At 36.6% G+C, this 11,836-nt stretch overlaps 1 protein-coding gene across 3 annotated transcripts in view; it reads right to left on the reverse strand.

Annotated features, from left to right (window-relative positions):
* Positions 1 to 11,836, reverse strand: part of SPAG16 (sperm associated antigen 16) — a 1,171,227-nt gene that overhangs the window by 813,048 nt on the left and 346,343 nt on the right. The gene's annotated exons all lie outside the window — the stretch shown is intronic.

The following is an 11,836-nucleotide window of genomic DNA, read 5'->3' on the forward strand; positions in this document are numbered from 1 at the left end:
AGTTTTACCTGATGTAAATGACGAGTTAATGGGTGCTGACGAGTTGATGGATGCTGACGAGTTGATGGGTGCAGCACACCAACATGACACAAGTATACATATGTAACAAATCTGCACAGTATGCACATGTACCCTAGAACTTAAAGTGTAATAATAATAATAAAAAGAAACCCTGTCTCTACTAAAAATGCAAAAAATTAGCATTTTATTAGGCGTGATGGTGGGCGCCTGTAGTTTCAGCTACTCAGGAGGCTGAGGCAGGAAAATGGTGTGAACTCGGGAGGCAGAGCTTGCAGTGAGCCAAGATTCCGCCACTGCACTCCAGCCTGGACAACAGAGACAGACTCCATCTCAAAAAAAAAAAGAAAACAGAATATGGATGAAAAAAATCTCCAGAGTAATAGACATCATAAATAAAAAAGAATCACAACTTCTGGAAATGAAAGACACACTTAGAGAAGTACAAAATACCCTGGAAAATTTCAACAATAAACTAGAAAAAGTAAAAGGAAGAACTTCAGAACTCAAAGACAAGGCTTTCAAATTAACCCAATCCAACATAGATAAAGAAAAAAATAATTTAAGAAAATGAACAAATTCTCCTAGAAGTTAGGGATTGTGTTAAATGAACAAACTTAAGAATAATTGATGTTCCTGAGGAAGAAGAGAAATCTAAAAGTTTGGAAAACTTATTTGAGGGAATGATCAAGGAAAACATCCCTGGCCTAGCTAGAAATATAGACATCCAGATACAAGAAGCTCAAAGAACACGCAGGAAATTAATTGCAAAAGATTATAGCTTAGGCACATACTTATGAAGTTATTTAAAGTCAAGACAAAGGAAAGAATCTAAAGAGCTATGAGGTAAAAGCATCAAGTAACCTATGAAGGAAAATCGATCAGATTTACAGCAGATTTCTCAGCACAAACCCTGCAAGCTAGAAGGGATTGGGGTCCTATCTTTAGTCTCCTTATAAAAACAATTATCAGCTAAGATTTTATTGCCAGCAAAACTAAGTTTCATAAATGAAGGAGAGATAAAATCTTTTTCAGACAAACAAATGCTGAGAGAATTCAGCACTACGAAGCCAGCACTACAAGAAATGCTAAAAGGAGCTCTAAATCTTGATTCCTCAAAATACACCAAAATAGAATCTCTTTAAAGCATAAATCTCATAGGACCTATAAAATAACAGCACAGTACAAAATTCCAAGGTATTCAGGCAACAAATGTCATGATGAATAGAATAATACCTCATATCTCAATACTAACTTTGAATGCAAATAGCCTAAATGCTCCAGTTAAAAGTTACAGAATGACAGAATGGATAGAATTCACCAGTCAAGTATCCTCTGTCTTCAAAAGACTCACCTGACACATAAGGACTCACATAAACTTAAGGTGAAAAGGTGGAAGAAAGATACTGTATGCAATGGACACCAAAAGCAAGAAGGAGTCACTATTCTTAGGCAAAACAGACTTTAAAGTGACAGCAGTTAAAAAAGACAAAGAGGAATATTATATAAAAATGATAAAGAGACAAACACAACAAGAAAATATCACAATCCCCAATATATATGCACCTAAGATTGGAGCTTCCAAATTTATAAAACGATTACTACTAGACCTAAGAAATGAGATAGATAACACAATAATAGTGAGGAAGTTCAATATTCCACTGACAGCACTAGACAGGTCGTCAAGACAGAAAGTTAACAAAAAAATAGACTTAAACTATGCCCTAGAACAAATGGGCTTAACAAATACCTACAGAACACTCTGCCTAACAACTATAGAATATACATTCTACTCATAAGCACAAGGAACATTCTCCAAGATAGGACATGTGATAGACCACAAAACAAGTCTCAATAAATTTAAGAAAATCAACATTATATCAAGTGCTCTCTCAGACCACAATGGGATAAAATTGGAAATCAACTCCAAAAGGAACCCTCAAAATCATGCAAATACATAAAAATTAAATAATCTGCTCCTGAATGGTCTTTGGGTCCACAACGATATCAAGAAGAAAATTAAAAAATTATTTGAACTGAATGATACAACCCATCAAACATGACACAACCTCTGGGAAACAGCAAAATCCCCACTAAGAAAATAGTTAATAGCACTAACTGCCTATATCAAAAAGTTTGAAAGAGCACAAATGGATAATCTAAGGTTACACCTCAAAGAACTAGAGAAACAAGAAGAAACCAAACGCAAACCCAGCAGAAGAAAAGACATATGAAAGATTAGAGCAGAACTAAAAGAAATTGAAACAAATAAAATGCAAAAGATGAATGAAACAAAAAGCTAGTTCTTTGAAAAGATAAATGCAATTGATAGACTATTAGTGAGATTAATCAAGAAAGGAAGATAGATGATCCAAATAACCTCAATCAGGAATGAAATGGGAGATATTATAACCAATACAATAGAAATACAAAAGATCGGCTAGGTGTGGTGGCTCACGCCTGTAATCCCAGCACTTTGGGAGGCCAAGACGGGTGGATCACAAGGTCAGGAAATAGAGACCATCCTGGCTAACACGGTGAAACCCTGTCTCTACTTAAAAATTCAAAAAATTAGCCAGGTGTGGTGGCGGGCGCCTGTAGTCCCAGCTACTCGGGAAGCTGAGGCAGGAGAATGGCATGAACCCAGGAGCCGGAGCTTGCAGTGAGCCGAGATTATGCCACTACACTCCAGCCTCGGCAACAGAGCAAGACTTGGTACTAAAAACAGAAATACAAAAGATCATTCAAGGCTACTATGAATACATTTCTATGCACAAACTAGAAAACCCAAAGAAGATGGATAATTCCTGGAAAAATACAACCCTCATAGATTAAATTAGGGGGGAAAAAAAGGAAACTCTCAACAGACCAATAACAAGCAGCAAGATTAAAATGATAATTAAAAAATTGCCAACAACAACAAAAGTCCAGGACCAGATGAATGCACAGCTGAATTCTACCTGACATTCAAAGAAGAATTGGTACCAATCCTACTGAAACTTTTCCAAAAGATACAGAAAGAGGAAATCCTCCCTAAATCATTCTATGAAGCCAGTATCACCCTAACACCAAAACCAGAAAAGGATATAACAAAGAAAGAAAACTACAGAGCAATATGCCTGATAAATATAGATGCAAAAATCCTCGACAAAATACTAACTGAATATAACAGCATATCAAAAAGATCAAGTGGGTTTCATACAGGGATACAGGAATGGTTCAAAATATGCAAGTCAATAAATGTGACAGCATATAAACAGAATTTAAAACAAAATTCACATGATTATCTCAATAGACACAGAAAAAGCATTCAACAAAACCCAGCATGGCTTTATGATTTAAACCCTCAGCAAAATCGGCATAGAAGGGACATAACTTAAGGTAATAAAAGTCATCTATGACAAACACACAGCCAACATTACACTCCACAGGGAAAAGTTGAAAGCATTCCCCCTGAGAACTGGAACATGACAAGGATGCCCACTTTCACCAGCTCTATTCAAAATAGTACTGGAAGTCTGGCTAGAGCAATTAGACAGAAGAAAGAAAGAAAGGACATCCAAATTGGTAAAAACGAAGTCAAATTGTCATTTTTTGCCAATGTAGGTTCATACATCTAGAAACCCCTAAAGACTCATCCAAAAACCTCCAAGATATGATAAATGAATTCTGTAAAGTTTCAAGATACAAAATCAATGTACACAAATCAGTAGTACTGTTATACACCAACAATGACCAAGCTGAGAATCAAATCAAGAACTCAAACCCTTTTACAATAGCTGCAAAACAAACAAACAATAACCTTAGGAATCCACCTAACCAAGGAGGTGAAAGATCTGTACAAGGAGAACTACAAAACACTGTTGAAAGAAATCATAGATGAAACAAACAAATGGATACACATCCCACGCTCATGGATGGCTAGAATCAATATTGCAAATATGACCATACTGTCAAAAGCAATCTACAAATTCAATGCAATTCCCTTCAAAATACCACCATCATGCTTTACAGAACTAGGAAAAACAATCCTAAAATTCACATGAAATCAAAAATGAGCTCACATGGCCAAAACAAGACTAATCAAAAAACACAAATCTGGAGGCATAATATTACCCAACTTCAAACTATACTACAAGGCTATCCTCATCAAAACAGCATGGTACTGGTATAAAAATAGGCACATAGACCAATGGAACAGAATAGAAAACCCCCAAATAAACCCATATACTTACAGCCAACTGAGCTTTAACAAAGCAAACAAAAATACCAAGTGGGGAAAAGACACCCTATTCAACAAATGGTACTGAGATAATTGGCAAGCCACATGTGGAAGAATAAAACTAGATCCTCATCTCTCACCTTATAAAAAATTAACTCAAGATGAATCAAAGACTTAAATATAAGACCTGAATCCATAAAAATTCCAGAAGACAACACTGGAAAAACTCTTTTAGACATTGGCTTAGGCTAAGTGTTCGTGATTAAGAACCCTAAAGCAAATGCAATGAAAAGAAAAACAAATAGATGGGACTTAATTAAACTAAAATACTTTTGCACAGCAAGAAATAATCAGCAGAGACAGCAGACAACCCACAGAGTGGAAGAAAATTTTTGCAAACTATCCATCTTACAAAGGAATAATGTTCACAATCTACAAGGAACTCAAACAAATCAGCATGAAAAAAATAATCCCATCAAAAAGTAGGGAAAGGACATGAATATAAAATTCTCAAAAGAAGATATACAAATGGTCAAGAAACAAGGGAGCGCTTCAATCACTAATTTTTAAAAAAACCATATGGTCATTTCAATTGATGCTGAAAAAGTATTTCACAAAATTCAACATCCCTTCATAATAAAAACACCAAAAACTGTGGATAGAAGGAACATACCTCAACATAATAAAAGCCATATATGAAAGACCTACAGCTAGTATCATATCGAATAGGAGAAAACTGAAAGCCTTCCTCTAAGATCTAGAGCACAACAAGTATGCCCATTGTCATCCTTGTTACTCAACATAATACTGGAAGTCCTAGCTAGAGCAATCAGACAAAAGAAAGATATAAAGGTCATCCAAGCTGGAAAAGAAGAGGTCAAATTATCCTTATTTTCAGATGATATGACCTGATATTTGGAAAAACCTAAAGATTCCACAAGAAAACTATTAGAACTGATAAACAAATTCAGTGAAGTTACAGGATACAAAATCAATAGCCAAATATCAATAGCATTTTTATATGCCAACAGTGAACAATGTGAAAAAAATTTAAAAGTAATCCCATTCACTGTACCCACACATGAAATGAAATACCTAGGAATTAACCAAATAAGTAAAAGATCCCTATAATGAAAAGTGTAAAAAACACGAAAGAAATTGAAAAGGACACCAAAAAATGGAAAACTATTCCATGCTGATAGATTAGAGAAATCAGTATTTTTTGAATGTCAATACTACCTAAAACAATCTGCAGATTCAATGCAATCCCTATGAAATTACCAACTACATTCTTCACAGAAATAGAAAAAAATCCTAATATTTATATGGAACCACAAAAGACACAGAATAGCCAAAGCTATTCTAAACAAAAAGAACAAAACTGGAGGAATCATATTACCTGTCATCAAATGATACTACAGAGCTATCATAACCAAACAGCATGATATTGGCCTAAAACCAGACACACAGACCCATAGAACAGAATAGAAAATCTAGAAACAAATCTACACACCTATAGTGAAGGCGATTTTGACAAAGGTGCCAAGAACATACACTGGGGAAAAGAAAGTCTCAGTAAATGGTGCTGGGAAAACCAGATATCCATATGCAGAAGAATCAAACTAGTCCCCTATCTTTCACCACACACAAAAATCAAATCAAAATGAATTAAATACTTAAAGCTAAGACCTCAAATTATGAAAGTGCTACAAACTTTCAAAAAACCAAATCTCATGAGAACTCCATCCTGAGAACAGCAAGGGGGAATTCCACCCCCATGATTCAATCACTTCCCACCAGACTCTCCCTCCAACATTGGGAATTATAATTCAACATGATATTTGGGTGGGGACACAGAGTCAAACCATATCACTTCATAATGTGATAAGAATTATATGAATTAATACATATAAAGTACTCAGAATGGTCAGTGGAACATAATACATGCTCAACTAATTTAGCAAGTAAACTAACATATGTTTACCACCAAGTGTTTTCTGAGAGTTTACATTGTTCACAATTCCATAGTCCATGGTTGGTTTGTTTGTTTTGAAATGAATTTATTGCCATTTAAAAACATTTTCAAATTGGGTTTTTTTTTTTGCAGGGGGGATATTTCTTTTTCTTTGTACTTTTTGACACTTGAGAAACTAGCAAGTATAAGTCTCTAATTCAGAAACAAATCATGCCAAATTTGTTCTACTTTGGGCCTTGTCATTTGCTGCAGTTTTGCTAGTAGTGTTTTCCCTGGATTTTCATAAGGTCAGCTCCATCAGATCATTTAGGTCTTGCCTCCAAGGCACCTCCTAAGAGTAACCTGCCCTGATTATTCAGTGTAATATTGTGTCATCCCCACAGCAACCCCATCTAAAGTCACTACCATGTTGTTATGTATTATTTTCCTCTGATATAATTTATTCCTAAATTATATTACCATTCATTTATTTATGTCCCAGTAGGCCATTGCCTATCTTATCTCCAACTCAGCTGAATTTTGAGGAGTATGGTAGTGCTCTTAATTGGTCTTCCAGTTACTGGTCAGAAACAAGTACTCTCTGCCCTTACTACTTCTCTAAAACTTGATTGTTGGGGAAAAATATGCTTCAGAGGTCTCTAAATCACTTTTACTTCTATGTTTCTACATATTCTCAGTTTTATTCTCATTAATTAATCAGCCATCAACAAGCTGGGTATTTTGCATTCATCATTTTGCTACCCTTAAAATTGTAGAATTACTTTTTTTGAACTGTGTTTTTACATTATGTCCCAGCCCACAGTGATAAATGTTAAAAGAAATATTACCTACAAACTTATCATTTTTATTATAGGTGTGGTATAATTGATGATGAAACTTATGCCCTCAATATCAGTTAGTCTATGAAGACAGACACATCTTTTTTCTTTTCTTTTTTTTTGAGATGGAGTCTTGCTCTGTCACCCAGGCTGGAGTGCAGTGGTGCAATCTCGGCTCATTGCAACCTCTGCCTCCAAGGTTCAAGCGAATCTCCTGCCTCAGACTCCCAAGTAGCTGGGATTACCGGCACCTGCCACCACACCCGGCTAATTTTTGTGTTTTTAGTAGAGGTGAGGTTTCACCATGTTGGCCATGCTGGTCTTGAACTCCTGACCTTATGTGATCCACCTACCTCGGCCTCCCAAAGCGCTGGGATTACAGGTGTGAGCCACTGCACAAGGCCAGAAACATCTTCAGGTTGTTAAAATAGAGGCAATTTAATGCAGGGCAATGGTTATATGGATGATGGGAACATTGAGAGGTCAAATGAGACAATGAAGCAAATGAGAAAATAGTGACAGACTAGTTAACATCCCTAGGCTGGAGGGAAAATATAAGAAGATGGAGTTTCTGAAGTCAGAGGGTCAGAGGTCCCTGGAAAAAGGAAGTTGTGCCTGTACATTGAGAGCCAGAGCCAGACCCAGGAAGGAGACACAACAGCTTCTAGAGACTTTACATTGGAGAGCGGGGCTGAAGGAGAAATAGCCTGGCTACTCCCTTCCAATAATTCAATCAGCACTTCCCATTGCCTATACCCAGCCAGAAGTCAACTATTAGGGAACCCTGGAAAAAAGTAGCTTTTATGTCAGCACCCTGAAGCACTGAGCCGAGCAAAAGAGGTATGAGGAATAGATCTGAAAGCAAACTGACCCAGGACTACCACACCATTCCATGAGGAAGCATGAGTGCAAATTGTACTCATTCCTCAGGATGAAAACAGATGTGACTCTTCACAGCAATTGATTTGTTTATATGAAACAGGCTCTAAATTATGCCAGCAATCAGGATTCTCTCCTTGTGTTGGATTCTGAAGAACATAAAGTCAATTTTGTGTCTTTCATTTGGCATCATACACAAGAGACTGATGAAATATATATTGAATTCCACTATTATTCCCATATTAATTCCCTAAGTGTTGTTAGTTACTTGGCTAGGTGCTTCGGCTAGAACTGTGGGTTGGTAACGTGCAGTCCTTGGGTGCAATGGCTATGAAGAAATGGCTACTGTGATTCCTGGTGCTGTCATTTTGCCCACTTTATTTATTGCCCTTATTGATGAGGCTGTTGAAGGGACAGGTCAAAAATAGTCACATACTAACTAAGCTTCTGTTACAAGTCTGGGTTTCTGACTCCAAAACCTATGGTCTTTCAACTTTGTTGATGTTTTAATAATTCATTTCTACTCTTTCTCCAGTCCTTTGCTTATGAGTTTCTTCCTCTGAAAAAGTTGTTGCCTTACCTGTCAGAGTTCTTAAAACACTGTATTGTAATAGGCCATTCACCTTGATTTTTCTTTTGCTCTTTCTCTTAGGTATTTTGAGGGTGGGTTCAGTGTTATATGTCTTTACTTTTAGCATCTACCATAGTGTTTAATACAAACAACATGCTTAACCAACACAAACTGAATGAATAAAGGGTAAATAAAATGAGTACCTTGGTTAGGTAATTTCAGTTTCCTTATTGGTGAGATAAATTATATATTTAATATTTTGACAATTGGCATTGATTTAAAAGTGGATATTAACAAAATTCAGTGACTCAGACCATTCGGAGAAAAGTAATGTCACACACAGACAAATAATTAAGGCTAAAGGATGTAAACGTCTCAAAGCAATCAAGTCAAGAAATAGATGTTACAAGCAAAACACAAATTATGCGAATACATGTTGTGATAATATGCAAAATACATGGGTCCATTGTGCAATGTTCTATGATCAGGCATTAGTCACTTAATAATTTCTTGTCCAAATTTTAAAATCTGGCACATACCTGTTCTTTGGATGAAATTGTACAGTGCTTTGCATAAGACTCTTCATAGTTTCAAGTATAAAGATAATAAAGAGACTAAACTCCCTCTACATAAAAATTGCAAAGGACCAGCTGTATTTTTAGTGCACAGAAGGGCCATAAATGGATAGAATTTGCTTTGTGCTTTACTAGACTCCTGGGAGGAATCAGGAGCCTCATTTAGGTCTTGGTACTATTTGCGAAACTAGAAACGTGTGCATCTTGGAAAACACTCAAGAATTTCCTGACCTCATAAGAAAAGGCTGGAAACCCTAGTTGCTGAGAAACTTTGATCTCCCAATTGAACTCTAACTGGATATTCACAAATTTGTAAAAATTTGGCTGTGACAACACTGAGAGATGAAATGTCAAGCTAGTGTTAAAAGAGCACAGCTTTGTGGAGTGGCTTATTTAACAATGCAGAGCATGAGAATATGGGTGACGCAATGCTAAGGCTCATGTCTTACTTTCTCTTTGAATACAATAAAACATATGATAGGTTTTCAGTAGTGACACTTCTATATTAAAGGAAAGAGAAATACTACTTTGGATGATGGTGGTTGGAGAACTGGAGGAAAGTATAGTACAGTGATGCTGCAAAGCTCTCACGCTATTTTGTGGTACGATAGCTGGACCAAAGACCTTGACTTCAATGTAAACACAAGATATGCAATTTTTGAGGCTTAAGTTATTTAAAATATGAATACCCATTGGCATACTGTTGATTTGTATGTTTGAGTTCTCAAGCTGATCATTCAGTTCATTCATTTATTTGTCAATTTATCCTCATTCTTTCAACAGTCAATTATTGAGTTTCTTTTCCTTTTAGACACTAGAAATATATTGACATCATGCTTCAAGAGTTCATAGTGTGGTAAAGGAGGGAGACAACTAAAATAATGCCCAGTGAAATTGCTAAAATAGTGAATAAAACTGCTTTGAATACAGGAAGGAGAAAATGATAAATTTTGCGAAGGGAATTTTAGAAAGCAAAAAGAGAGGCTTTATTTGGAGACGATTCTATTTGAGCAAGTGGCTTAAATGGTGAGTATCTTTCCTCCAAGTGTTGAAAGAAGAAAGCCCTGGTAGCCAAGAAGAAAGTATTACACTGTAGTTTAATAATAATCAGTACTTGTTTTAGATATCAGATTCCTAGCAATTATTAACTTTGAAGACACTGAGTCACATAGGCTGATTGTAATTTACTGCCTCTTTTGCTCCACTGTAATTCTCTCCCTAACCATGAGAGGAACGCTCTCTGCCATGCAGGATCTTATAGTATGTACAGACCCTTCAATAGTGAGGATCTCTCTTCTATCCTATCTCGTCTCATAATACTGTACTGACACTGTACTAAATTATGAGTTCCTGTGTTATCTTCTTCCCCACTGCCATCCACAGACATTGCATGGTACATAGTTTGCTGAGTAAAATAGTCTGGCTGTAACTTCATAGGAAATGCCAAAGATAGGAGTTGGAATACAGAGATCACTGTGACTTTTGTGTGTTTTTGTCCATAATACTTTGGTCTAAAAAGAAAAAAATGAGGGTGGGCTCAGTGGCTCACGCCTGTAATCCCAGCACTTTGGGAGGCCGAGGTGGGAGGATTGCCTGAGGTCAGGAGTTTGAGACCAGCCTGGCCAACATGGTGAAACCCCGTCTCTACTAAAATTACAAAAAGTAGCCAGGCGTGGTGGCATGCACCTGTAGTCGCAGCTACTCTGGAGGCTGAGGCAGCAGAATCGCTTGAACTCAGGAGGCGGAGGTTGCACAGAGCCAAGATGACATGACTGTACTACAGCCTAGGCAACAAAAAGACTCTATCTCAAAAAAAAAAAAAAAAAATTGATCCTGATAGTAATATCTAATGTGTCATGCAAACTTCTACTCGTCAGAGCATATAGATTCAACAGCAATGATTCTAAAGCAAGACTGTCTAAATTTAAATGTGTAAACAGATGTTGAGTTCAACTGTTAAACTAATGTTATATTTATTTTTCATTATTATACTTCCATTGTTGAATCTTTCAGTGTTGAGACTCCATTCTTTTTAAGCAAATGAAATTTTCTTTATTGTTTAATTATTGCCTTTACTGCAACTATTTTTTTTTTCCTGAAAATTCGGGTATTTAGTTTAGTTTTTCATGGTTTAACACTTGGAACTCACATCTTTTCCTTGATGATGTCCATCTCTTGGTATCTTTGCTTAGTACCTTCAGACATTCCTTCCATTTAATATGCTGGACTGCTAATATGATTCCTTATTATGACAATCTTTCATTTTCAGAATCTTCTGGTTTCTGAGTTTTCTTTTTACTTCCAAACACAATTCTTTGTATGGGACTTCAGCCTCACAGAGAGTCACAAAATGTTCCATATGAACAATGATAACAACAAAACATGAAATTTGACCTCTTCTCACTCCATATAAAAGGACCAACTCCAGAAGATCCTAGGAATGAAATGTCAATAACAAAATTTAAGACTTTTAGTAGACGCTGGGTGCAGTGGCTCATGCCTGCAATCTCAGCACTTTGGGAGGCCGAGGCAGGTGGATCACCTGAGGTCAGGAGTTTGAGACCAGCCTAGCTCACCTGGTGAAACGTTGTCTCTATTAAAAATACAAAAAAAATTAACTAGGTGTGGTGGTGTAGTTACTAGCCTGTAATCCCAGCTGCTCCGGAGGCTGAGGCAGGAGAAGCACTTGAATCCGGGAGGTGGAGGTTACAGTGAGCCCAGATTGCACCACTGCACTCTAGCCTGGGAAACAGAGCAAGACTGTGTCTCAAAAAAAAA

This window comes from Colobus angolensis, unplaced genomic scaffold, assembly GCF_000951035.1.
Source record: "Colobus angolensis palliatus isolate OR3802 unplaced genomic scaffold, Cang.pa_1.0 Scaffold95, whole genome shotgun sequence".
Classification (NCBI taxonomy): domain Eukaryota; kingdom Metazoa; phylum Chordata; class Mammalia; order Primates; family Cercopithecidae; genus Colobus; species Colobus angolensis.